General features: G+C 44.9%; 1 long non-coding RNA gene across 1 annotated transcript; it reads right to left on the bottom strand.

Annotated features, from left to right (window-relative positions):
- Nucleotides 1–1,882: 1,882 nt before the first annotated feature.
- Nucleotides 1,883–26,065, bottom strand: LOC119519505. Its single transcript, XR_005214034.1, has 6 exons — nucleotides 26,011–26,065; nucleotides 23,731–23,822; nucleotides 20,878–20,920; nucleotides 19,333–19,511; nucleotides 3,089–3,159; nucleotides 1,883–2,006 (listed from the first exon to the last, which is right to left on the bottom strand). It is a non-coding gene; the product is annotated as an uncharacterized LOC119519505 (long non-coding RNA).
- Nucleotides 26,066–26,531: the final 466 nt, after the last annotated feature.

The raw sequence follows: 26,531 nt of genomic DNA on the forward strand, positions 1-26,531 counted from the left end.
CTCAAACCTAGAATGCAATGCCATGAAATTCCTGGTTTACTGTCCTGTTGATTACTCTTCTCTTGCTTACCACTGTGGCTAGCACCGAGGGAGGGAGAGGTGGGGGAGAGAGAATAAATGTCAGGTTTGGTTCCTGTCCTAGGGACCATGGTTAAGGGGCCAGGGAGCCAGCAGGATGATGGGAACAGTGTCCTTGAAGGGTGAACCTAAGTGCCAACTTGTAGACATCCATCCTCACCTCTCTGCACTACTGGGCAAATGGCCCTTGTTTAGAGTGTCTCAACCAGGATGTGATTCAACAGTCTTCCTAAAAGGATTTTAAAATCATTACTCTTGGGGGCAGATAGCATATAGGAAAAAAATGTGAGCTTTTCTGACACTTGGGGGCAAGAAGATCCTCAGAGCTCTGTGGGGCGAGTCTCTGGGCCTCCTCCATGTCTGCATCTTAAGATGACGGGTTTAGCAGAATTTGGGGTCTTCAAAGTGTCTTTCGGGGTTCTCAGGTTCTCTGGGACTGGGAGGAGCACACAGTGAGCCAGCTCCAAGTCTACCTGCCTATTCCCAAAGCCGCCCGACCTTGATCTGGTTTAGATATTTGGGTTCTGCCAAGGATTGTCTTTGATAAAGGGCCCATTTGCTTTTTAAAGTTTTCTTTAAAAAATATCCCTGTACTGCGTTTTGAGAGTCCTATGATCTGCTCAGTCCCACACTTGAGAAATGACATCTCACAATACCAAAATGGAGTTGATTCTCCCAAATCTGGCATCCACTCTTCCTAACTTTTCTTTCAAGCAAACCCACGCCCTAGCTGTAGTGATTGCTTTTGAAGGAGTCTTCTGATTGTTCTACTGCAGTGGACCCAGGTGTTCTGAACACAGGAGACGCTGGGTCTCAGGGAACTATATTTTCCAGGCTTCTTTGCCCTCTGGGTAGGTTTAGCCACTGGGAGGCCTTGTGGGAGATTAGAGGGTGGGAAAGGAGGAGAAGCTAAAATATTTGCCTCATCTCTGCTTCCTATGGCATCTCCGTCAGTGATCAGGTCTTCTCTGTGGCTCCAGCTCCTAACAGATAACCTTCCCCTCCATGATCCCAGCTCCTATCAAGCAGCTCACCATGGTTCCAGCTCCTTCTGGATGGTTCCAGCTCCTTCTGGATGGTTCCAATCCCTTCTGGATGGTTCCAGCTCCTTCTGGATGGTTCCGGCTTCTGGTAACACCATCTCCACCCTCTATTCCTCCAGCTCTAAGGGTAGTTGCAGCTTCTGGATGCTACTAGTCTCTGAGTAGCCTCCTCATCTGCTTTTTGGCTTCTCAGCTCTTCTATCAACTGTGCAACAAATGCCCTGTATTAAATTCCCTCCACTTGAGAATCCTGGGGTGTTTCTTTTGTTTGGTTGTTGTTGTTGTTTCCCTCACTAGATCCAGACTGGTCTGAATGGTCTCATTAACCCAATAACAAATGATGGCCTGGGTGAGATCTGTCCTTGACGTTGCTCTATCTTCTTTTCTCCCATCCTCAGCTCCTTCTTTCAACAGTGCCTAAATTCTGAACTTCTTCCATTTTCTTCTCAAACATAACCTGTTATCAACTAAACAACCCATTGACTGATTCTTACTAAGGTGTGAGCCACAGATGGTTTTCCTGTTCACATCTTACAGGAACCTCAGTGTTTGAACAAGGAGCCAAATTTTAACACACAGATGTGAGGCTCTCATGCCAACAGGAAAGAGAGATGCAGGCAAAAGTTTTTTGGTACCTTTAAATCATACTTTAGGGGCAGAAGTTACTGAACTCACTCACCAAATGATGGCAGAACTCAAGCGTGCATCAGAATCACCTGGGGGGGGGGGCGGGGGTTGTGTGACAACCCAGATTGCTAAACCCCACTCTCAGGATGTCCAATTCAGTAGGTCCAGAGAGAAGTTCGAGAATGTGAATTTCAAGTAGTTTTACAGGTAAGCTGATGCTCCTGGCCTGGAGACCCCACTTTGAGACTTTGAGACTCACTGGAACAAAAGAATAAAAGGCTCTTACTGAGAATTCTTTTATCTGTCAAGAACTGTTCTAAGCCCCTTTCAAATATTAATTCATTTAATCCCCACAATAAGCAGAGGAGGAAACCAAGGCACAGAGGGGCTAAGTAACATCTTCTTGACACACACCTGTTCCTGGTGGAATTGGGGTTTGGGCCCAGAGAGTCTATGCCCCCAACCACGATGCTACTGTGTTTCCCAAAGTCCAGGCTGTGGGAAGTGGAGAAAATCGGGTTCCCGCTCCAATTCTCCTGGCAAGATACTTGACCTATCTGTGCCTCAGTTTCCACAACTGCAAAAGGGAAACCTTAACAGCACCACCTCCTCTGAGTTGCCCCACAGCTGCGTGGACAGTTCCTGGGCTTGCCTGGCGGCTTTCTCCCACCTCGCTGCAGCTTGCTTTGGGGGAGGGAGGAGGTCAGGCCCTGTGCCTCTGTGCCCACTGGACAAGTTGGCCCTGACCCCTCTGGAATGAAAGCCCCATGATGGCAGGAGCCATGCTGGCCTCTTCTTTCACCACAGCACCTCCAGCACCAGCACCATCCCCCTAATAACTAGGTATGGGCTCCTGGAACCCCAGCTCTCTATCCAGGTCGACAGGACTGCGGCGAGCCTCAGGGGAGACGCTGTACAAATAGAACCCCAGAGGCCTGCTCCTTCCTGACTGCTTTATGGAGGGCAAAGCCTCGTGCTAACCGTGGCCCTGATCCTCCCTCAGGCCCGACTCAGGGCAGCGGGGAGCCTGACTCATACCCTAGGCCTCGAGAGCCTGTGGACCGACCCTCTCCCTCCTTCCTGGGCCCAGTCCCTTGCAGACCTGTTGAATGGGGCTTTTATTCCCCTGACCCTGGGGTCACCTGTTTTCAGATCGTGAAATATGGCCGGCTGGCCCAGGACAGAAGCCAGGGAGATAAGCACCAGGGAGGAGCTTCCCGGCCAACAAGCCGTGACTAATGATGATTGGGGTGTGTTTGGCGGGGCAGAATTTATTTGGCTCCTGGTTCCTTGGGGGGATTAACTCTTTGTAGGATCTCATGCCCTCAGCCCAGAGGTACCTGTTTTTCATGCACCTGGTCCCCTTCACCCAAGCACAGGGTTTGACTTGTAGCAGGCGATCAGTAGATACCTGTGGAAGGAAAGAAGGGAACAGGGGAGGATGGGATGAAGGCAGGGAGGAAGAAAGGAGGCAGGTTGGTCACCATACATTCCCCATCCTTTAATTTTTAACATAACAGTATATTAGCTCACATTTATCATGCGCTTACCTTGTGCCAAGCACCGAAGCTAAACAATTTACACACATCATCCCATTTAATGCTCCCAAATCCGTTAAGTTCTATTATATAAACACATTTAACAGAAAAGGAAACTGAGGCTCACATTATGTTGAAGGCTCATTTAATGGATGAGAACCCAGGATGGTTAAGTAGCTTGCTACAAACTGGTACACCTGGGACTTGAGTTGAGCTTGGATCTTTCTGGCTCTTGAGTTCTTAGTTGCAGCGACAAACTCTCTCTTGGTGGAATTTCTCAGGTGCTCTCACATGTTGTATCAATCAGTTGGGCTTTTTGTTTTGTTGGTCTTTTGTGGGTTTGTTTGTTTGTTTTTCTGTGTAACAAGCAACCTCAAAATCTCAAAGGCTTACCCCAACGAGCATTCATTTTCACTCTGGTGGGTCTGCAGGTCTGCAGTGGTTCAGCAAAGCAGGCTGAGCTCAGCTGAATCAGGCTTGGCCCTGGGCCCCAGACTTGCCACTGGGCTCAGGTCTGCTCTACACAGGCTCTTGGCCTGGGCTGTGAGGGCAGCGAGCACTTGTGGGATGCACGGGGCAGGGTGGAGCACGAGCAAACAAACCCGGCCAAGCAGACCCTTCCAAAGCCTCTGCTTGCCCCACACCCTCTAGCATCTCACTGGTCAAAGCAAGTCGACTTCAGGCCAAGTGTAAAGTCAAGGGGTTGGGAAGGTCACCCCACTGCCATGAAGCCATGGTGGGGGTGGGAAGTATAATTGCGAAATAAAGAGAGCGTGAAGAATGGGAGACAAGAATCAATCTACATGTACACACGAAGAGTGACAATGTAAGGAATATGAGGCGAAATGGAAGGTACGAAAACACTTGGTATTACCCCTGCCTTCCTAACTTCCCAGTCTGTTTTTATGTAGACATCTCCCTACCACTCACATGCAGCAGGAACACACACACACACACACACAAACACACACGACAGCAGATAACTGTACTTTCTCTGGGTGGCTGGCCAAGTTAAGGTCATCTAGACCAGAGGTTCTCAACCACAGGCAATTGTGTCCCCAGAGGATATTTGACAATGCTGGATGACATTTTTGGTTGCCACGACTTGGGGTTCTGTGCTACTTGTATCTAGCCAGGGATGCTGCTAAACATCAGCAATGCACAGGACAGACCCTATGACAAAGAATTATCCAGCCCAAAATGTCAATAAAGACAAGATGGAAGGAACCATGCTCTAGACCAGTGGTTAAACCAACCTGGTGGCTGGTAAACATGTTAAAAATACAGATTCCAGGGGCCCCAGTGCAAAGTTTTTGATTCAGAGGTCTTGGGGTATTGCCTTAAGATATCTATTTCTGACTAGCAATTTAAGAAGTTTTGATTCACTAATCAAAGCTGGGAAACTGGCACCTTTAGTCCTTTTTATGGCCAAACAGGAACCTCAAACTCAAAGATAACCTTAGGATTTAAACAAAACAGATCTTTGAGGGTCTCCTAACACTACCCTCTCCAGGAATCCAGCCAGTTGCATCCCAGCCCCAGGGTTCAGGGTATTTGCTGTTATGTAAAATAAAATGGCAGCCTGCATTGGGCATGGCTGGGAGAAGACCCCTTTCCAATAGGGGCTTGTCCAGAAGACAAAAACAATTGATCTGCAGGGGTTTTCTGAGGAAATGGACTCATAGCCTACAGGGTTGCTGATAAGCAACACCTGGGGATAAAACTAGTTCCAACCCAGTGGAGATGGCTCTCAGATTGGACAAGCCCTCTCTGAGCATCCCCCTCCACCCCCTCGCTGAGCTCCTGCCCACTTTATGAATGGGATGCTGCCCTATGCAGGAATCGCTCAATAAAGCCCTGAGATCCTAAAACACATGAAAAGTTTATCTTTCATCAGTTTTGGCGACAAGGATGGGATCCGAAGGCGACTGTTGAAGGCTCTGGAGACAATGAGAAAGACAGATTAAGGCACCATCAAACCCTCTGAGTTCTCTGCTTTCCTCACCACCTCCAAGGGATGTGGTGAGTCCCTCTCGGATCCAAGCTCCACTCTCTTTGTGTTCAAGCCTTCGGATCTCACTACCTTTTTGTCCAAAAGTTAGTGGGTCAATCTTGTTGACAAGAAGGCTTGAATTTTGAACCTGAGTCCCTAGCCTTTCGGTGCAGTCCCTAGTTTCATCTTTGCAACTGCTGGTTTGTTTGTCCTGTGCACAAGGTGAGAAGTGAAATGATAAAAATGGGATCTTCAAACTCTGAAAACTCTGATTCTCCACCCTCTGATGACCCTGGCATACTATATATTCAAAACTTATGGGGCCGGAAGCTGTGCCTGTCTAACAAAATAGCAAAATCTCACCAAAGACAGCTGGAGTTCCAATGGCCATTATGGGGAATGTTCCAATTAGACAAACTTACTCATCTCTGAGGCACACTCGAGAAAAAGGCTCCCAGATTAAACATGCCCAAAAGGATGCCTATTTTAACTGGTAGTCAGAGTCTAGTAAGAAATTGCCAGATGCTAAAACAGCTTAAATAAACTAGTGAATTTTGTATTTCTATGTTTTCCGTGTTTCTGTGTTTTTATGTCTGATTCATGGCTGAAAAATTTTAAATTGAAGCTATAAGCTCTCTGAGTCAGTATGTTTGATGTTTGATATTTTCCCACCTCTGGATGGTACTACCAAATTAACTTATAAAACTCCTTAAAAGAGCTCTACTCAAATTGGCTTAAAGATAAATAAGCACTGATAAAGATAGATGGATGGATAGATACATAGACAGATAGATAGACAGACAGACAGATAAATAGATAGATAATTTAATACTCTTAAAGTCCTAGAAATTAAGGAAACCAAACTTCTAATATTTCCAAATGGAAAAAAGAGGATTCGTAGAATTAAACATAAAAGTTTTTAAAATACTCAAGTTCACATAATTCAGATAAACCTTTGACAAACAGGACTAGTTTAATATTGTTAGTTAAATAAAAACAGCTACGCCTTCTGAGTTATCAATGTTAAGTCCAGTACAAGCCTACGATTTTATTCTACTTGGGCATGTTCTTCCTAAATTTATACAGGTTCACTGATATAATAAGCTAGCAGTATATCTACTAGATCTTTAAAATGATGAAAAATGTGAATTTGTTTTTAACCAAATTGAGTAACTATTTTGACAAACTTTATTTTAAGAATAATTGTGTTTTGTAGGTTGTTGGATTGAAGACCATTTCCAAGATCTTTTTCTGGTAACTTAACTATGTCAGGTATGCAGGCTGTGTTTTTTTGAAGGAAAAAAGAGTTGTTTTTCCTAAAGTAAAATGATTGGCTGTTGCAGAATAAGAAACAGGAATGTGTAGGACAAAACCTGAATGGATACAGAAAGTTGTAGAAGGTGTGTGGAAAATCAATTGTTATTGGTCATGGTCAATGTTGGCTAAGATTCGATAGATTTTTAAGTGTTTTCTCATCAACAGTATCTTCATGCAAAACTAGAATCTGGTTTTCTCTGTTAAAATGAAAAAGTTTTCTTGGATTATTGGTAGGCTTTTAATAAGAGGTTGTAAAAGTTTTTTCTCAGCCATTTGAGTAATCTGCCTAGAAGGGAAAGATTCTGTATCTTATCAGAATAATCTGTGCTTCATATTGATTTATCACCCTTTATTGGATCTTTATTATAGAAGAACAGGTCTTCTCATCTTTGAAAGAACTAAGCATTTTTAATAGTCATGTTAACTTCTACTTACTTTTAAATTCTTTATTATCTCTGTGGTTAAATAGGGAACAAGCTATTGTTTCACAGTGATCCATGATCCTATTTAACACTACTCAAACTTGACAACTTTTTGACATTTTTGCCTTCCGCAAATGAAACTGTAAATGATGTCTTATCAATCTCAAACTGTCTTTGGGATTTTCCAGAGGACCCCTGGAAAATCACAAAGGATTTATTCTTTCACCTTGTAAAAAGAGAGGTGCTAGAAATAATTAGGTTTATCTGATATGTCATGAGTTGCATGAGAAGCGTTGTCAAATTAAATAGGATTTTCTAACCTTCTGTTGATTGAATTTGTTTACGTAAAATGCTATTAATATAAGCATTTCAGAAACTGCATAAAGTTCCTACAGATTTGTTGATATCCTCACTGTCCATGAGATTGTCCCACTACTGATCTGCCTGATATGAGGCAACAGTATAGTTACTGCTCATAATTTCAATTACTCTCTTAAAATGTTACATGTGTCACAGAAACAACCACATTTCCTTCTTCATGGCATTATTTTTGTAATGAACTTTCACCGGGACTTTCACTTTTGTAAAGCAGTAATAAGTTAACCAAGCCGTTTTCTTTTGTCATCTACAGACAATTTTTATTCTGATGCTTCCCTGAAAACACTTTCAATCAGCTACAGGCCAGAGCGCTTCATCTTCAACAAAAAGAGCCAAATCAGAGACTCATGGAAAGGACTGTGCCAGGTACCTTTGGACACAGAGTTCTAAGGATGTTGCTCAAATAACTTGAGACCCCACCACCGGACTGAGTCAAGAGTCCAGAATTCCAGTGAAGACGCTAATGGGCCATAAGATAATCAGCACAATGAGCAGACTGAGAACTAATTACCTAGGACCGAATGAACTGATCAAGAATGATTACATTTCTCTTTGGATTATTGCGATGTTTTAATGCTCTATTTTCTAGATACAAGGAATCCCTTATCCTTTTCCTTTAAGCTATCTATAATTTATAAAACATTCATCTTTTTCTCCCTGCCTGGATCCTCCAGAATTTAGAAACTCTTATTAAATATTCTTATTTTATGGCAATTGAATATTCTTACTTTTAAAATAAGTTCAATTAGAATCTGTCCTCCTTGTCAACAGACATAATTGGATACACTGGTTATAGAACCAAGGTTTTGACTGGAATGTCCTGTTTGAGAATGATGCTCATTGAATCAGATGTGACCAGAGACTTTTAGAAACTAAGGTTGACTTTATGGATCCGATGCTTACAAAACCCCTGTGGTGGTTTGAATATGTGCGTACCCTAGAAAAACATGTTCCTAAATCTAATCCATTCCTGTGGGTGTGAACCCATTGTAAGCAGGACCTTTTGATGAAGCTACTTCAGTTAAGGTGTGACCCACCTCAATCAGAATGGGTCTTAATCCTATTACTGGAGTCCTTTATAAGAATGAAATTCAGACAAACAGAGTGAAAGCCATAGAAGCAAGAAGCTGAAATCATCAGATGAGAAGGGAGAGACCTGCAGATGCTGCCCTGTGCATTGTTATGTGGCAGAGGAGCCAAGGATCGCTGGCAGCTGGTCTTTGGGAAGAAAGCATCGCCTTGATGATGCCTTATTTGGATATTTTCCTGGCTTCAAAACTGTAAGCTAATAAATTCCCATTGTTTAAGCCAACCCATTTCATGGTATTTGCTGGAGCAGCCTAGGAAACTAAAACAACCATCTTGGAAAAATCAGTCCAATCAGAGGTTCCTTATGAAATCTACCATCAAAGCAAACTTAAAAAGGCCTGTATAGTAAATTGCCATTCTTGCTGCATCTATGTAAATAATAAGGCCAAAATCTAATGAAACCAGCCTTACCTTATGATTAAGATTAATCTTTTTGAGGTATCTTTGACCAAAAGGAGGGTAACTGTAGAGGCATTTTGTGTTTCAATAGACACTACCACGGACTCCCGTGGGTGATCAGATTCTGCTCCTGTTTATTGTCTGAGCTGTATTGTACACCCTTTCTAAACTGCAGATAACTGCATGGCTTTTATTAACTACTTGTAAATTGCACTGGATCCTGTAATGTTGCATATATTGTCTACCCTGATGCCAGCCAGAAAGCTAACTTAGGATTCTATGTACATCAGGCCCCAAATTGACAAAATACAAGATCTACCCTCAATACTCTTCGGGCCTCCAGGCTGAGGTTGACAGTTGAGCACCAGTGTTCTTGCAAAGCAGGCGGGCCCTAGATACCCTGACTGCCCACGAACAATGTTACTTTTATGTTAATAAGTCTGGCACCATGATAAATAACCTGAATATTTTAAAGGACCAAATTAAGGTGTTTCATGATATCAGACAGGTTCAAACATTTCAAAGGTGACACCCTATTTCCTGACCTAGGTTTTTTTGGTTTAATAGAATAGGGGGACAAATGAGTACACTTTGGATTTACACTTTTAATTGTGATTATCAGTGTATGTTTTTCATTTCTTGTACACACCATGTTTCATGATTCTGTTCAAATTCCTTGTCACCCTGAAGACGGATGGCTGCTCTTAGAGCTCATCAAAAGGAAAATGGGATAAAAATGAGACCATTTCTAGTGGACCAAGACTAAAAAGAAAAATAATAGACACTGACTCAGAGAGAGGGCCGTAAACATAACCCACTCCAAGGATCTTAAACGTAATTTCCCAACCACCAAACGATCCTCAGTGCAATCAAGAAAGGAAACTTTTTTTTGCAAAAAAAAATACAAAGTTGAAAACAGAACAAAGCAACCGACTGAGCCTACGAACAGCACCTGACAGGAAATCACTGGTGGTGACTGGAGGGTTTTGGTCATGTTTCCAATTAGATGAATGATCAGTGAGATCATTGGAAACGTGACCAAAAGAGGGGATGCTCTTTAGTAAAATAAAATGGCCGCCTGCATTGGTCATTGCCGGGAGGAGACCCCTTTCCAGAGGACAGAAACAAAATTGACCTGCATGGGTTTTCTTAGAAAACAGACCTGCAGCCTACAGGGTTGCTGGTAAGCAACACCTGCGGATAAAACTAGTTTCGGTCCAGTGGAGATGGCTCTCAGATTGGACAAGCCCTCCATCCTAATCAAAGTATCTCTGCTCCCCACTTTGTAAGGCCCCCACCCATGTAAAATGGAAACTTCATGTCAGCCAATCAGAGCATCTCCGCACTTGCTTCCACATCCGCCCTCTCTGAGCATCCCCTCTCCACCCCCTTGGTGGAGCTCCCGCCCACTTTATGAATGGATTGCAGGAATCGCTCAATAAAACCATGAGATCCTAACTTGCATGAAAAGTTTTTCTTCTATTACTGCCCAGGAGTTGAATGTCTAAACCAGCCCAGGCAGTCTACAGTTTCTCAACCTCCTCTGCCTTTCACTTTTAAAACCAGGAGGAATTTGAGGAAAATGTAATCCATATGTTTCAGAATCATTTACACTTAAATCATGAAAGTACTGTCGTGGTTTTTAAGAGCTATTTGATGTCCAAAACACCTTATGAGGATTTTAAAAATAAGCTTTTTAAAGTCTCTTTTTACTTCCAGTTGGATTTTGCTCCCCGTGAGTGAATTCAAATGCTATGTGGCTGGGGGTTGCCTGAAAACCCTAAACGTGAATCTGAAAGAAATTTGAAACTTACCAAATCGGTTCTTCTGCTCTCACCTAAAATGTCCCTTAAGATGCATCCACTTAATGTAATAAAATCGATCTTATTTCCCGAGTATGCATTCAAGAGGTCGCTCAATTAGGACTGTAGACATCTTCCTTCTCAGTTTGCTTCTCAATGTCCCTTAGGTTCCTACATGTAAACCATCTCAACTCACTCTAAATGGGGATTCAATTCTTTCTTCAATGGATTTGTTATTTCTGAATTGCAACTTGGCTCTGCTGCCAAAATCACATTTCACTCTTCTCTCTCCACCCCCGGGGAGACCCAAGTGGGAGGCCGAATTCTAGAACAGACCATATCCTCACTTATAGTGCAGATAGGACTGCCTGTTTGGAAAAGTGAGTTGGCAAAATATTTAGGGACTAAGACAAGTTTGTCCACCATCATTCTACTTTTGAGAATCTAGCCCAAGAAAGGAAAAATACAGCTTAACACCCAGAAATATTCGGCACCATTTATAATAGAGAAAAACTGAAAATAACCTAACAGAAGAAGGATAGCAAAATGGTTCTCTAAATGATGTATATTTGCCTAACACCAGCCTTAATGTGTATAGGTACTAAGGCTGTACAACAGGAGGAAAGGAGAAGAGATCAGCTCCGATTTGTATTGCAAAAGCAGATAAATTATACACATATTCCAGCAGAGATGCTTAAGAACACTCTTAAGGTTTGAATGGAATTAACCTAAGAGAAAAGGGAAAGGCATTCCAGGCAGGTGGGACAGCATAAATGAAAGCATGGATGGAGTTGAGACTCATGTTTTTGTTTTTGTTTTTTTTTGGGGGGATATTTCAAATTTTTTTATTTTTTTAAAAATTCCTTTAGCCATAGAACATACTTTGTATGATTTTGATCTTTTAAAATTATTGAGTCAAGTTTTTATGACCTAGCATGTGCACAAACACGTATAAATGTTCTGTATTTTTTTAACTTTATCAGAAAATTTTTTAAAAATACTGTATTTGAAAAGAATGTGTATTTTGCAATTTGAGGTGTATTCCATAAATGTAAATCCGACTTTGTTCATTGATTATATCCTTAAATATTCTACTTGTTCTACCACTGCTGGGGAAAGAATATTGAAATACACAAGTGTCATCACAGATTTGTCTGTTTCTCCTTTTGGTTTGTTCACTTTTGCTTTAAGTATTTTGAAGTTCTGTTAATATGTGCATAAAAATTTAGGACCAATTCTTGAATTTACACTTTTATAATTATGAGGTGTCCCTCTATCTCTAATTAATCCTCTTAAATTCTAATTTGCCTGATGGAATTAAGGTCACTCTATAGTTTTCTTCTTACGATTGTTTTCAAATCTTTTTAAAATCATTTTATTTTAACCTGTTTTCTTATTGGATAGGCTAGACTTTTCATTGTACTTAGGTCAAGGAATCAAGAAAGTGGAAGAGGCTATTACATCACTTGAAGAAAAAAGCTATTTGGCACTCTGAGGTTGATCGTCATGGCTCATCGACTTTGATCTCTTGGTCTGGTTTGGGAAGTTAGACTTCCTGGTTCCAAACCATCCCACAGGGACTCTTGCTTGTCCCTGTTTTGTCTTAGGTGTCATGTTGCTGTTTCCATTGCATTCTGTTGTCTTAAAATACTTCTACGCAGCTTCTCTCATCAAATGATCACCATGATGATATAACAAAAAGATCAAGATCAATATGGCTGACTAAAGATGACAGAACAATCTCTGAGCCCTGAAGATCTGCCTCTCCAGCTTTCTCTGAATTGGCCAAGCTCCCATTAAGTGAGAGAATGACCAAAGAAGAGGACTGAGACTGACTATACAGATGGACAATGGCCAGACCATATATAAAAATAGATTGCTGACCCTACAACCTGCAGCAGCCAGTCCAGGAAAGCAAACCTAACCCCTCTAACTGGCCCCTATAGGCCTTGGTCAGTAACTGACAGATTTCCTAAGTTTTGCCCCTGGTTCCAACCTCGAACCAGCCAGGGAAAGCCAAACTAATGCTAGTAACAATACCTTACCTTCACTTATCATTGTACAATATGAAGTGGTTTTGCAGGTTTTATTATCTCCTTATAACTGTTATATGTGTAAGTAGAATAATTAGTATTTTCTGTACTTCAGAGTTACTTAAGAGGCAAATCACTTAAACTTCCTGAGCCTTAGTTTCCTCATTTGCTCGGTCACGTTGGTATCGTTGGTAAACAACCCTCTAGCCCCAGCTGCCTTTCCAGCTTTCCCCCCTACTGTTCTTCAGCATCCTGTTCATTTACTCAACTTCCTTGCTGGAAGCACTATTTTTTTTCTTCAATTTTAAGTTTTTTAAGTTTTTTTCACACACTGTATCACCCATCAAAAGTGTACAATGGCTCTCAGTAGTCAGAGCTGTTTTTTCATCACCTCAATCAATTTTAGCACATTTTCATAGCTCCAAAAAGAAAACCCCATGCCCCTTACACCATGTAATTGACACACCCGTGCCCCTTACACCTCACAATTACTGACACTTAGCTTCAGCCGGTACCTTTGTTACAAATGATGGAAAAACACTAAGATATTACTTTTAACTATAGCCCATAGTTTGCATTAGGTGCATTTTCCCCCATATATCACCCTGTTATTAACACCTTGTAGCTGTGACATAGATGTGCTCTGATCTGTGGAAGAACATTCTCATATTTGTACTATTATACCACCTTCATCATCCATAACAGGGTTCATTGTGTTATACAGCCCATGTTTCATCCTCTGGCTTTCCTTCTGGTGACATGCACAACCCTAAACTTCCCTTTTCAACCACAGTCACCACAAGTCAGAGCTGCTATTTACACACATGATAATGTGCTACCATCACCTCTGCCCATTTCCAGACATTTATAATCAACCTTTTAAAAAACTTCTGCACAAATTAAGCATCAGTTCCCTATTCTCTATCCTCATTCTATATTTTAGTATTAACTATACCAGATATTCTACATTCTAGATATTAACTCCATGAGTTTGTTCATTATATTTAGTTCCTATTATATTTGTCCATATTTGTCCTTTTGTGTCTTGCTTATTCCACTCAACATAAAGTCCTTCAGGTTCATCCATGTTGTCACATGCTCTTACAGCTGAATATTCCACCGTATATATACACCACATTTTGTTTATCCATTCATAAGTTGATTGATACTTGGGTTACTTCTCTCTTTTGGCAACTGTGAATAATGCCACAATGACCATCAGTATGAAACTGTCTGTTCGTGGCCCTGCTTTCAGTTCTGGGTATATGGTAGCAGGATTGTCAGATCATATGGCAGTTCTATACTAAGGGGAAGCATTACTCTTAGTAGCCAAAAAACAGACCTAGAACTTCAATTACTTGAAACACTGATGAATCCCATTACACTGAAAAAGAGTATACAATGTTATAATCCCATTTACATGGAACTCAAAACACACCATCCAACTCTCAACAGTTTAGAAGTCAGGGTAGCAGTTACCTCCGAAGACAGTAACTGGAAGCAAGCCCCGAGGGGTTCTTCGTGTGTGCGGTTACTCCAAGTGCTGTTACATTGCTGTATTTACTTGTGAAAATCCACCTTACTATATACACTTATAAAGTATGCACTGTTCTGTATGTTTGTTATACTTTTAAAAGTTTATGTTAACAACTATACAACTTCAATTCCATGTTGCTCACTGGCAGTCCATACAGGGCTCATATGCATCTGCCTTCCACCAAACTTCCCCTTGCGCCAGAAAAACCCTCCGGTGTAGTGGAGGGATTTCCCACAGCAGCCGCTCTGTGTTTAGGACACTTGAGCACTCTGGACGTTTTCAAGAGTCTGGGAGCTTGAAGCTGGTGGCTGTTGATCACTCTTCTTCTCCAGGCTGTGTCAGATCCCATATCCAAAACAGATAGCAAACCCTATCACCATCCAGACTCCAAACTGGATCCAGGTCTTAACGGTCATTTCCATCGTCAAGTAAACATTTATGAAGATGCTCACCAGTGGGAGGACAGGCACAGCAGGGACCTTGAAGTGAAGAGGGGTGGGGTTCTGGGGCTGCCTCCAGATGATGGACGTGATCAGGGCAATAAGCACCAGCAGCAGAGCCGTCACTGTTGTATAAACTGGGTCCCCAGAGAACAGACACTCGGGCCACTGGGCCAGTATCAGGCATAGGACAGTCAGCAGCACGGCAAGCAGTACGGCACAAACATTGACGATTCTGCCAGATTTCAGAGCAGGGGTGGTGGTGGTGGGGTTAAACAGACATTTTAGAATCTTAGAGGCTTGGGCTTCAGGTACAGATTCCAACAGGTTGGCCTCCGATGCAGACTTCATCTCAAGTGTTTCGTTCTTGCTTACATCCTGGTCTGGCCGGTACACTGGGAAACTGCCCTCCAGCACCCGACAGACGTGGTTTCCAATCAGGTTGTCAATGACAGAGCTCCAGGCCCTGGCGACAGCAGCAGAACCTATGTTGTAGGAGAGAATGAGGGTCCAGCCAGTGATGAAGGCCCACACCTCGCCCACCGTGACATAGCTGTAGAGGTAGGCGGAGCGCGAGCAGGGCACGCACGCCCCGAACTCAGCGAAGCAGAGCCCGGCCAGCACGGCGCACAGGCTGGCGATGAGGAAGCAGACGACGGCGGCCGGCCCGGCTCTGCCGCTGGCCACCTCGCCGGCCAGGACGTACACGCCCGCGCCCAGGGTGCTGCCCACGCCCAGGGCCACCAGGTCGAAGGTGCGCAGACAGCGCGCCAGGCGGCCCGAGCCCGCCTCATGTATTATTTAGAAAACTGCATGTGATTCAGAGCTGCTGGAGCTCAGAGTTCCAGGGTTGGGAGGAGGGAACATGGAGCTAGGGAAGTAGCAGAGGCCAGAGAGCCGAGGCCATGACCGTCAAGTGCTACAGCTTGGGCTTTAGCCTGGAGGCCATGGGTTGCGTTGGAGGTGGCTAAGCAGAAGGGGCACTGTCAGATTTGCGCTTTTAAAAGATGGCTGTGGCCACAGCTTGGAGGATGGATTGGAAAAGCAAGAGGGGAGGCTGGGAGACATGGTAGGAGCCCATTTAAGTGGTACCCAAAAAAGATGCTGAAAGCCTTCACTGGTCGGGTTAGAGTTCACTCCGTCAACAGCGATTCATTGGGTTATCGAAGGAGGTGAGATTTACTCGAGATATGTCCAGAAGGAGCAACGGCAGAACCTGACTGGACGTGGGGGAGCCAGGAGGAGTTGTGGAATGACCCTGGATTTCTGGTGCAAACATCTGGGTGGATACTGGTGTCCTTCACTAAGATGGAGGTAAGAGGAGGGTGGGACCAGGTTTGGGAGAAAGACAGTGAGTCCATTTGGGGGCAGGGTGGGCCAAGGTGGGGACACCCAACTGGCAATTGTCTATCGAAGTCTGCAACCCTGGGGACAGGAAGGGGCTGCAGATACTGAGATGAGGGTCACCAGCATCTTGGCAGGATTCCAAGACGGGTGGGGGGGAATGAGATCACCCACGGAGGGGTGTGAGTGAGAAGGACAGAGGGCCAAGGAGGACCCCTCAGAGAAGTTTTGCTTTTGTTTTTTTAAATCAAAACTACATTATAAAATGTCTGTATGTGCATTAAAAGTGTGTGTGTGTGTGTGTAGCTCTTCAAGAGAAATTGCTGAGCAGATGCTACCAGTCAGCTAGCTAGGAGGGGCTGGGGAGAGAGGTGTGGGGGGAAGAGCTAAGCAGACCATGTAGTGGGGAGAAAAGTAAGGCAAAGATGAGAAAAAGAAGGATTTCGGTTAAAACATGATTGAAAGGTTAAAACATGGATATCTGGATGTAGATGGGGCAGGATCCATGGATGAGAGAAGAAGCAGTACTGGGCGATTGTGCAGAGAGGGACACCCAGAGAGGTAAGAGAAGAAAAGAGAGAGGGGGAAAAAGGATCTTAAGAAGAGAGAAGCAAGAAAAAGAAAGGCAAAAGGCAGAGGCTTGAAGAAAGGGGGAGACCAGGAGTAGCTGTGCTCCCAGCTCCCCTCGGGAGTCTCTCCTGCCAGCTATGGTGCTGAGTGGGGACACAGCCCAGTCCCGGTTCATTGACTGGGGTGACAGGACACCTTGGGCCAGCTAGGTGAGGGCTAGACGGGGAGTGACTGCAGACCCACACAGAGCCCCTCCATCCTGCCCCTGCTCAGGGGCCCTGGACACTAGGCCTGCAGGCCCTGGGAGGAAACTTCTCCACTGCTTCCTGGCCCTGGCATGGGCAGCTCAGGGAGAAGGCCAGTGGCTGCCACTCAGAAGACACTGTGGTCCTGGGTGGCCCAGTTCACAGGTGGAAATGGAAAGGGAGGTGGATTCTAAAGAAAGAAGAATTTCAAAGACTCCTAGGGGTGCCATGGAGGAATTCCAGCTGAGACTGGGTGAGCACCCACCAGGGGATACCAACTAATAGAGTCCTGAATTCAGTAAGCACCTGATGGCATGATCCACCTGTTCTTTTTCTCTTGGAGTATTATGCTTGTTGCATAGTGAGCACTCAGTAAATATCATAAACAGTGAGTGCTGGAGCTTTCTTAAACTGGCCTTATCCTGTTGTTCACTCCTACCAGTTATGTCCTGGAAGGCCACAATGTCTGACTTCCCTAGAGAAGCCAGAAAACCCAGATTTTTAGGTGAAAATTTTAGATACCAGCTGAAATATTGCAGGCCAAATAAAACACATCTGTGGGCCAGGTCTGCCCATAGCCCCCACTGATGACTTCTGATCGGAGGGCTATCTGGTCTGTGGTTAAGACTTGGGCCCTCCTGATTCTTCCACCTAGCAGCTGTGTGACCTCGGGCAAGTTACTTAACCTCTCTGTGCCCGGTTTTCCTTAGTCACTAAATGGAGATGCTAATTCTTGACCCCCAGGGTTGTTGCATGGATTAAATTAGCCAGTGTACCTTCTTGGTATCCCACACATGGTAAGATTTAGCAAGTGATAATTGCTGCTGCCGCTATTGACTTTTCCTGCATTCAAGTCACATTTTATGGCCCAGGCTGAGGGATTTCATGGCAAATGGCCCACCGCACCCCATGCTGAGGTCTGGTCTTTTCTCAGCGTGCTGTCCTGGGATCTCACCGGCAGCCTCTTCCTATTACAGGCGTGCCGAGTGATTGCTGGCTTTAGAGGTACCTGGTGACAACTTTAACCTGGCTGCTGGGGGTTGGGGGTGGGGTGCAGCAGAGGCATCTTGAAGGAGGCCGTCTGGGAAGAGTGGAGTGCTGAAACCTCAGTCCTGAGAGGGCACACGCAGGAGGAGAAAGGGGGCATCCCGGCTCCGTTCCTGCCCTAACTTTAGTTTTGTTTTGGTTATGCTAATCTGTGGGTTTGGGCAATAACATCAAATACTTCTCTAGCGCTCTTGGAACTCAAATTTAAATGCGTGCACGTGCCACCTGGGGATCAGGTTCAAATGCAGATACAGGTTCCCTAGGTCGGGGTGGGGCTGAAATTTTTCATTTCCATGGATTTCTAAGGAGATGCGGATGCCGCTTGGTCAGGAAGCCACACTTGAGTAGCAAGATACTAATCACAGTTCAGAACCTGGTCTAACCCTAAGCTAGCTCCAGGGAAAGGGGCACTGGACAGAGTAGCTTCCATGGAAAGAGCGCCATATTTCAGTGTGGGACCCCAAACTATGTAATTACCCCCATTTTGAAAATGAGGAAACTGAAACTGAGAAAGTTCAAATCCCTTGACTAAGGTTACCCTGCTGAACAGGAGCAGAGCTGGGATGCAAATTCTGTCTCTAAGATTCTGGAACCCAAAACCCTAAGGCTGCTTGTTCCTGCCAGGATTAGCACTTTTTTTTTTTTAATTAATGCTGCTTTTCCTCCTCCTCCTCCTCTCCCCCCCCCCTTTTTTCCTCCCCTTTTCCCTCTTTTAATATAAAGTGGGCAATTGTATATCCAGTACTTTAGTAGTTCCTAATCTGGGACCAACGGGGCCCCCAACCCCACTAAAATTGGATACTAACTTTTGTACATATCTGTGTGTTTCCTGAGGAATGGGGTCATACCCTTTTTCAGATTCTCAAGAAACTCATCAATAGAAAAGATTAAAAACCTCTGCCATGCACCTCCTCTCCCTTCTCTCTCCCTCCCTCATCTGGAAGGGGCAGGTTCACCAGATGCCATGTGGGGCCCTGGGAGGAGGGCCAGCCAGGCAGAGGTTCTCTCTGGAAAGCATCCTCAGTTAGGAGCTGCAGCTGCCGGGATAAGTGTTAAGGACAGGGAATGCGCCTCTTTCTGACCTTCTCTGCCTGCGGTCCCCTCGGCACACAGGCACACCCCCATCTCCGTGGGAACAGCACCCCCTCCCTCTCTCCCTCTTTTCCCTCCTCCCATCTCATGCTTGGGCCATGAGAATCCTGAGCTCAGTGTAAGGGCACCCCCAAAACATGGAAAGTCAGGGGTGCAAAGGTCTCTGGAGCTCATTCATTTTCACCCCTTGGCTCTGCAGCTGTGGAAACTGAGGCCTGGGAAAGGGTATATTCAACACCTAGAGTTGGTAGTGGCAGACCTGGCTCAGACCCCAGCCTCCAAAGTACCATACCCGGAGCTGTTGCCACTCTTATAAAGTCCGTCTCACCCAGACTCACCAAAAATGGTGAATTCTCTTCAAGAATGGAAGCAAATCTGTCATTCCTCCATTGATTCCCGGCTAGAAGATTTTCATGAGGCGAGCTGCTTTAATGTATTCCTTTAAAAATCAAAAGGCCCCAAAAGCTCTTTCTCGAGTGTCATCCACCAGACAGTCAGCAGGCTTTATCTGCCAGCACTTAAAAAAGAAAAAAGAAAAAGAAAGAAAGATATTGCCACTACAGAAGAATCTGAGGCCCCCGGAATCTTAACAAGACAGCTCTGTTTCTTATCATCTTCAAAAAGCCTTTATTAAGCATCGCTGGGCTCGTGTGGCTGAGCAAGGCACTTTACAGAATCAGATCAATCAGGGGTCCGTCAACAAATGCATACAGTGTACCTACCGTGTATGGCCGGGCGATGTGGGGGGCACAAGGGCACAAAGGCATGACCCCTGATCTCATGATAGGGATGCCAAGCTGCCTGAGATGCCGCATCATCCCAAACAGATCGACCCCCTCTTGGAAGGAAAGGGATGAAGATCCTGGTAGCGGGCAATTCAAACCTCAACACGCTGCGTACCCACCCCTCCATCGCCGTTTTCATCATCTTCAGTTCTTTGGGGCATGGAGCCCTTCTCGGGCAGGACATATCCCTGGCACCCAGCAGAGGCTCGGTGCTCAGAGATGTCTCCGAGACAAAGACACAGACATTAGTTACCAAAAAGGAGCCATTCCAAGTGAGATGTGAGAGGCAGCTGAGCATGGCAACATTAAGTGTGGCACTGGAGGCAGCCTGAGTTCAAAACCTGGCACCTCCTACTATGGGAATTTGGACAAGGGTTACCCCTCTCTAGGCCTCCCTTTCCTCACCAGTAGAACAGGGCTGGCATAGAAGCTACGTCAGAGACATGTCATGAGTTTAAATAAGACGTGTAAAGTGCTGAGTGTTGTGCCTTACGTATAGTGGGTGTAAGATAAGTGGTTGCTATTATTATTATTACTACTATTTTTTTTGTAATTATTGTTATTGATAGTTTTCTCTCTCTACTGCAGTTTTATGATGTGTTACAGGAAGTTTAAGATGCTTGATTAAGGATCCTAGAATAGATTTTGGATATTTCATTATTTAGTCATTCAACAAATTATTTTTCTGAGCACCTACTATGTGCTGGGACTATCTAGATGCTGGGGATACACCTGAAAAGAAGACAAAGTGCCTCACCTTCAGGGACTCTGAAGTAGGGGTGTTTGTCTCATTTCCAAGCACAAGGGCTTGGAAAAATCACCCAACATCTATAGGGCCCCGTGTCCTCTTGGGGGGTCCCTTTCCTGCTTGGCATGTGTGTCAGCTTCAGTGCTACTAGGCTGGAGGGGCTGATGCCACAGGTAACACTTGAGTGTGAGTATCATCCTCTTTTCTTTTTGGCTCTAGGCCCCTCTCCAGTGACAGATGCCACTTGTCTTAGTTCTCCCCCTCAGCGGCTGCTCTGTGAGGTAAGAGGCCCTGGGTGGGGTGGGGGGTCTGGGTTTGGGTCCCTCTCTGCCCCTTCTTTATTATCTTACCTTAGGCAGATTCCTTGCTCTCCTTCCACCTCAGGTTCCCCATCTGTAAAACAAGGCATAATAAGGTTGATGGACTATTCGTCTTTTCTGACTGCAAAGCTTACTGTCATCATAGCCCTATTTGGAAATGGACATGATGCCAGTTTTTAGAGCTTGTTTTTTGACTTTTAAAAGTTTGTAATTAAACTCAATGGTTAGAGGACTCAGGCTGAGGAAATACATCTTCTGTCTCAATGGTATCCTGGATTAAAGAGAATGAAGATTCAGATGAGGGTAGCAAAAATAGTTTGGAAAAAAGTTATCTAATTTTTAAAGCTTTTGGGAGAAAGGACTTTTGAAGTCAGTCCAACCAGGGATTCAAATCTCATCTCTGCTTCTTGCTGGCTGTGTAACTTTGGACAAGTTACTTAACCTCTCTGTGCCTCTGTTTATTCAGCAGCAAAACAAGGATAATAACAACATCCTCCTGGAATTATTATAATGTTTAGAGACAATATTTTTAAAGGGTCTAGGACAGTGTTTGGTACATATAGACATTCAGCAGATGGAAACCATTATTATTACCCAATAAATGGGAACAATGCCCAGTTAGGCCCTAATAACTGTCAGAGAATCCATGTAATAATGAAGTTCTGCTACATGAGACAAATAACAGTGGCCTAAACAATATAGGTTTATTTCTGCCTTATGTAAAATAAGTCCAGAGATAGGTGGTGCAGGGGTGGCCCGCATGCTCTACCTCACAGCTTCCTAAAAAACCCTGGCTTTCCCAACTCAGTGTTCCACTGTACCTACAGTGTAGTCTCATCCTCACAGCCCAGTATGGCTGCTGGAGCTCCAGCCATCATGCTGCATGCAGAGACAACAGAAGTGGGGAAGAAGGCTCTTCTCCCTTAATAGGGTTGCCCGATTTAGCAAATAAAAATATAGGGTGTCCAGTTAAATTTGAATCTCAGATAAATAATGAAAAACTTTTTAGCAGAAGTATTTGGGAAATACATATTTTTTAAATTTTATTATTTATTTAACATTCACATTTAATTTGCTGTTCTGTATTTTATCTAGTCATAAGGCCAAACTCTCTGCAAGGGAGACTGGGAGATGTAGTCTTTATTCTGGGTGGCCATGTGCCCTACTGAAAATTAGAGTCTTTATTACAAAGGAAGAAGAAGGGAAGAGAGATTAGGGGTAGGCAACATGTAGTCTCTGCTAGGCTTCATTTGTAAATAAGAGGTGATACTATTTAATGTGCTGTATTTACTATAATTTATAGTAATAGATATAATCAAAATATATAACAAATATAATAAACATAATAATAAATTTAGTGAGTGCAGTGTACAAGGACAGAGAAAAATAATCAAGCAATTAAAATACTATAAAAATTATATCTGCCCAGTAATTAAGATTTTCAGAGTATGCCCATAATGATCACATAAGGCAGATTTTGTTGTCCCTGCTTTTCATCTGAAAAAAAAAACTGGGGATCAGAGAAGTCCCCTGACTTGCACAAGGTCACATTGGAGATTAGCCAACAACCCAGGCCTACAGTCAATACAACATTTATTGAACACCTACTATGCGCCTGCCATGGTACTAGCCTGCTAATCTACTGAGAACAGGGGAGCATCTGGCACATAGTAGGTGTCTGTATTCATTTTCTATTGCTGAGTAACAAATTACCACAACTGGGCATCTTCTTCTTATTATTATTATATTATTAACATCTTATTATTTCACAGTTTCCTTGGATCAGAAATCTGGGCCCTTCCCAGCTGCATCCTCTGCTTGTGGTCTCACAAGGCTGCATCAAGGTGACAGCTGGGCTGCATTCTCATCTGGTGACCTGAATGGGGAAGAATCCACTCCCATGTTTATTCAGGTCATCTGTTGGAAGAATTCACTTCCTTGTGGCTGTATAACTCCAGGCAGCCTCTTTTTTCAAGGCCAGTGGGAGAGAGACAGTCTCTGACCTCAGGCAGGACCCAATACATGTTCACCTGATTAACTCAGGCCCGCCCACAACAATATCCCTTTTGATTACTAAAAACTCTTCACTTTTTCCATATTCTATTGGCTAGAAGCAAGACACAGTTTCCACCTTCATCAAGGGGAGGAGATTATACAGAGTATGAACACCAGGGCTCAGGAATCATAGGGCCACCCTAGGATCTCTCTGTCACAGTGTTAACAAATAAATAACTGAATGAATGAATACATAAATGAATGACTAGAAGAATGAATGAATGCTAAAGACACAAATGTGAACAAGACCGTCATCTGGCTCTATTTTCCGTCTCCTTTTGTTACATCATGCCACTCGCCTCATCCCCAGAGGTGCCTTCTAACTTTGAGATCGCCAACTCTGTGACCCAGTCTCTAATGCCTCATCCCTAAGTCGCTAGGTGTCTCCAAGGCAGGGAACAAAGAACCAAACAGAGCAGCCACAAAGAGGCAGGAAGCCAGTATATCACTCAGCAGCCTTGGTGTTGGAAGCCTTGTTGAAGTGCCGACAGCGTTTTTAATGTTTGTAGAATTGTGGTAATAGAGAACACATTTTAAATAAATATAAGCAGCATTGGGGTGTCTGGTAGTAGCTGCTTCCTCACACTCTCACAGTAGGTATTGATTACTGACCTGAAGCCGCGTCTCCTAGGAACTGTAAGTTATGTTTTAGAAAACCATCACAAGCCGTGGTGCGGTCAGTTCTTTCAATGAGAAGGTAAAAGATTTTTTTGTATTTTTGGTGGGGAGGGAGAGGAATGTTGGCTCAAAGTGAAGCACATGGAGTTAAATGTGCTGATCTGCACAGATCTGGTAAATATTAATTACTGACACTCACCCAGCACTTACCGTGACAGCCAGTTTTCTAAGCACTTGACACATATAGGATCATATAAACCTCTCACCAACCCCAACAGAGGTAGTTATTGTTCCCATTGTCCCTGTGAAGAAACAGAGGCACAGAAAAGGTGAATAACTGACCAGCGGCCATACACTTCCTAAGTGAGGGAGCTGAGCTCCCAACCCAGGCTGCCTGGAACCTGCTTCTTGAACCTTGTCACTGCCCTCCAGACTGGGGGCTGGCCACTCTCCTGGACAGTCTATCTTTAACTCAGGACAACTGTGCTGGTTTGAAACTGTTATGGGCCCCAGAAGAGCCATGATCTTTTAACCCAATATTGTTGGGTGTAACTTTTTGATAGAGTGTTTCCATGGAGATGTGACTCACCCAACTGTGGGTGAGACCTTTGATTAAATTATTTCCTTGGAGATGTGGACCCACCCATTCTGGGTGGGTCTTGATTAGTTCACTGGAGTACTTAAGAGAGTTCAAAAGCCGACACAGCTGCTGATGCTTGGAGATGTTTGGAGATGCAGACAGAAGGATGTTTGAAGGTGCTAAGTTAAGAGATGAAGCCCAGGGTTTGCCCTGGAGAAGCTAACAGAGGGCCCCCAGATGCTTAGGAAGATACACCCTGGGAGAAAGAAGCAAGGATGCACAGGAGCTGAGAGAGAGGAGCTAAGACAAAAGCCCAGAGCCATTTTGGAGGAAGGCGGGAGCAAAGGATCAGCAGACGCCAGCCACGTGCCTTCCCAGCTGACAGAGGTGTTCTGGACACTATCGGCCTTTTGTCAGTGAAGGTATCCTCTTGTTGATGACTTAGTTTGGACACTTTCAAGGCCTCAGAACTGTAAATTTGTGACCAAATAAATCCCCTTTATAAAAGCCAATCCGTTTCTGGTATTTTGTGTAACAGTAGCATTAGCAAACCAGAACAATAACTCACTGCAGAAACAAGCTGCAGAATCACCAAGGCTGGGCTCACGTCCCAGCTCCACCATCAACCAGAGGTTGTGACCTCTGAGAGTCAACTTTTATCCTCTCTGTGCCTCAGTTTCCTCATCTGTAACATGGGAATGAATAAATTCACCCTCACAGGATTCTTAGGATCAGAGAGCAGTTCCTGTAGAACATGGCTCCTGCCATCCGACCTACCATCCATCTGTCCCTCCGTCCATCTGTCCTTCCTTCCTTCCTCCCTCTCTCCCTTCCTTTTCTCTGTCTCTCTCTCCTTTTCTCTCTTTTCTCCTTCACCCTGCCCATTCATTGGTCACAGTCCATCTCTGTTGCTGAGCCTATGGGTCCTGACCTCCTGACCTCTTGATCCCATGAGCTTGAGGACAACTTTTTGGGCATAGGTCCCTGCAGCCCTCAGGACATGGTGGACACTATTCTACCTTCCTTGTCCTTATTCTGGCCACTCTTAAGAACCAGCCAGGTCACAGACTCCAGAGCCCAGCTCTGTTTCCAGGTTTTCGTTGGGGGCTTCCAGGGCTTCTGTGGGTTCCCTCCTCCTCCTCTGGAATCTTCTGGATTTCCTGGGAACTTCTGGCCATTCTATTCTCCATTCTGTGTGGGTTCCTTTCTCTGCCATTCCTCAGCTGCTGACACTCCTCGGGCTTCTTTCCCGACCCTGCTTTCCTTCTCATGGGACACGCTGGGTCTCCTCCCCATCCCCCGTGGCATTGGCTGGGAGGTATGGGAGGGCCCAGCAGGGCAGGAAGGGCGGGAGGAGAGGGAGGTCGGCTGCTAGTCCCCAGCTCCCTCCCTGTGGGGCAGCGCCTCTTCCTAAAGCTCTGGCCAAACCCAGGTAACTACCCCCTTCCTCCTGCTCCTTCAGGCCAGAGGGTGGGAAGGCCTCCTCACCATTCCCAGCCCCAGGCTGCTTCTCCAGCCCTTTGGGAGTTTCCCTTGGCCCAGCCATGCTTTGTAAACCAGTCTCGGGGTTGCCCACTTTGACTGTGCATCTGCTTCTTTCCAGGGCTCTGGCTGAGACCCTGCCAATTTCTGGACAAATCTCACACCTATACCTTCAGCTCCGACCTCAAACCTTCAGCCTTAAACCTGGTCAACATCTCCACCGGAACACGCTGCAAATACCTTAAACTGGAAACATCCCACACAGAGCCTGTCATTCTCCCACCTTGTCTTTACTCTGAGATGTGCACCACCCTCCCCCAAGGGCACAGCCAGGAATCAGAACACCCCTCCACCATCCCCTCGCCCCATATCCACCAGCCCCCGCCACGCTCCCTGCCTACCAAATCGTTCATCTCCTATGTACTTACTGCATGCCTACTGTGTGCCAGGGGCCAGCATCCAGCGATGGGTGAGACAGCAAATGTCCCTCACATTCTGGTGGGGAAAGGGGTAATAAACAAGCCAGTGTGTCAGGTGGTGGTAACTATAAGTCAAAGAATAAAGCAGGGCCAGGTATGAGGGGTGGGGGGTGCGCTACATTAGAAGGGGAGGGGTGGCCAGGGAAGCCTCTTTGAGGAGAGTCCTGGAGGAAGTGAAGGAGTGAGCCATGGTTATATCTGGGGGAAGAACTGTTCCAGGCAGTGGAAACAGCAGATGCAAAGGCCCTGAGGTACAAATGAGCTTTCTGTGCTGGAATAAGGGTGAGAAGGCCTGTGTGGCAGAGGGGAGTGAATGAGGGGCCAATGGAGGCACAGTCCATCCACTTTTTCTCTCCTTAGTCCAAGTCCTTGTCGTCTCTCTCATGAGTTGCTGCAGCAGCCTCCTAATTGGCTTCTCTTCCTCCCCAACTCCAGCCCACCCTCCTCAAGGCAACCGGAGAGTAACTGGT

The sequence above is a fragment of the Choloepus didactylus genome, chromosome 23 (assembly GCF_015220235.1).
Source record: "Choloepus didactylus isolate mChoDid1 chromosome 23, mChoDid1.pri, whole genome shotgun sequence".
Lineage (NCBI taxonomy): Eukaryota > Metazoa > Chordata > Mammalia > Pilosa > Megalonychidae > Choloepus > Choloepus didactylus.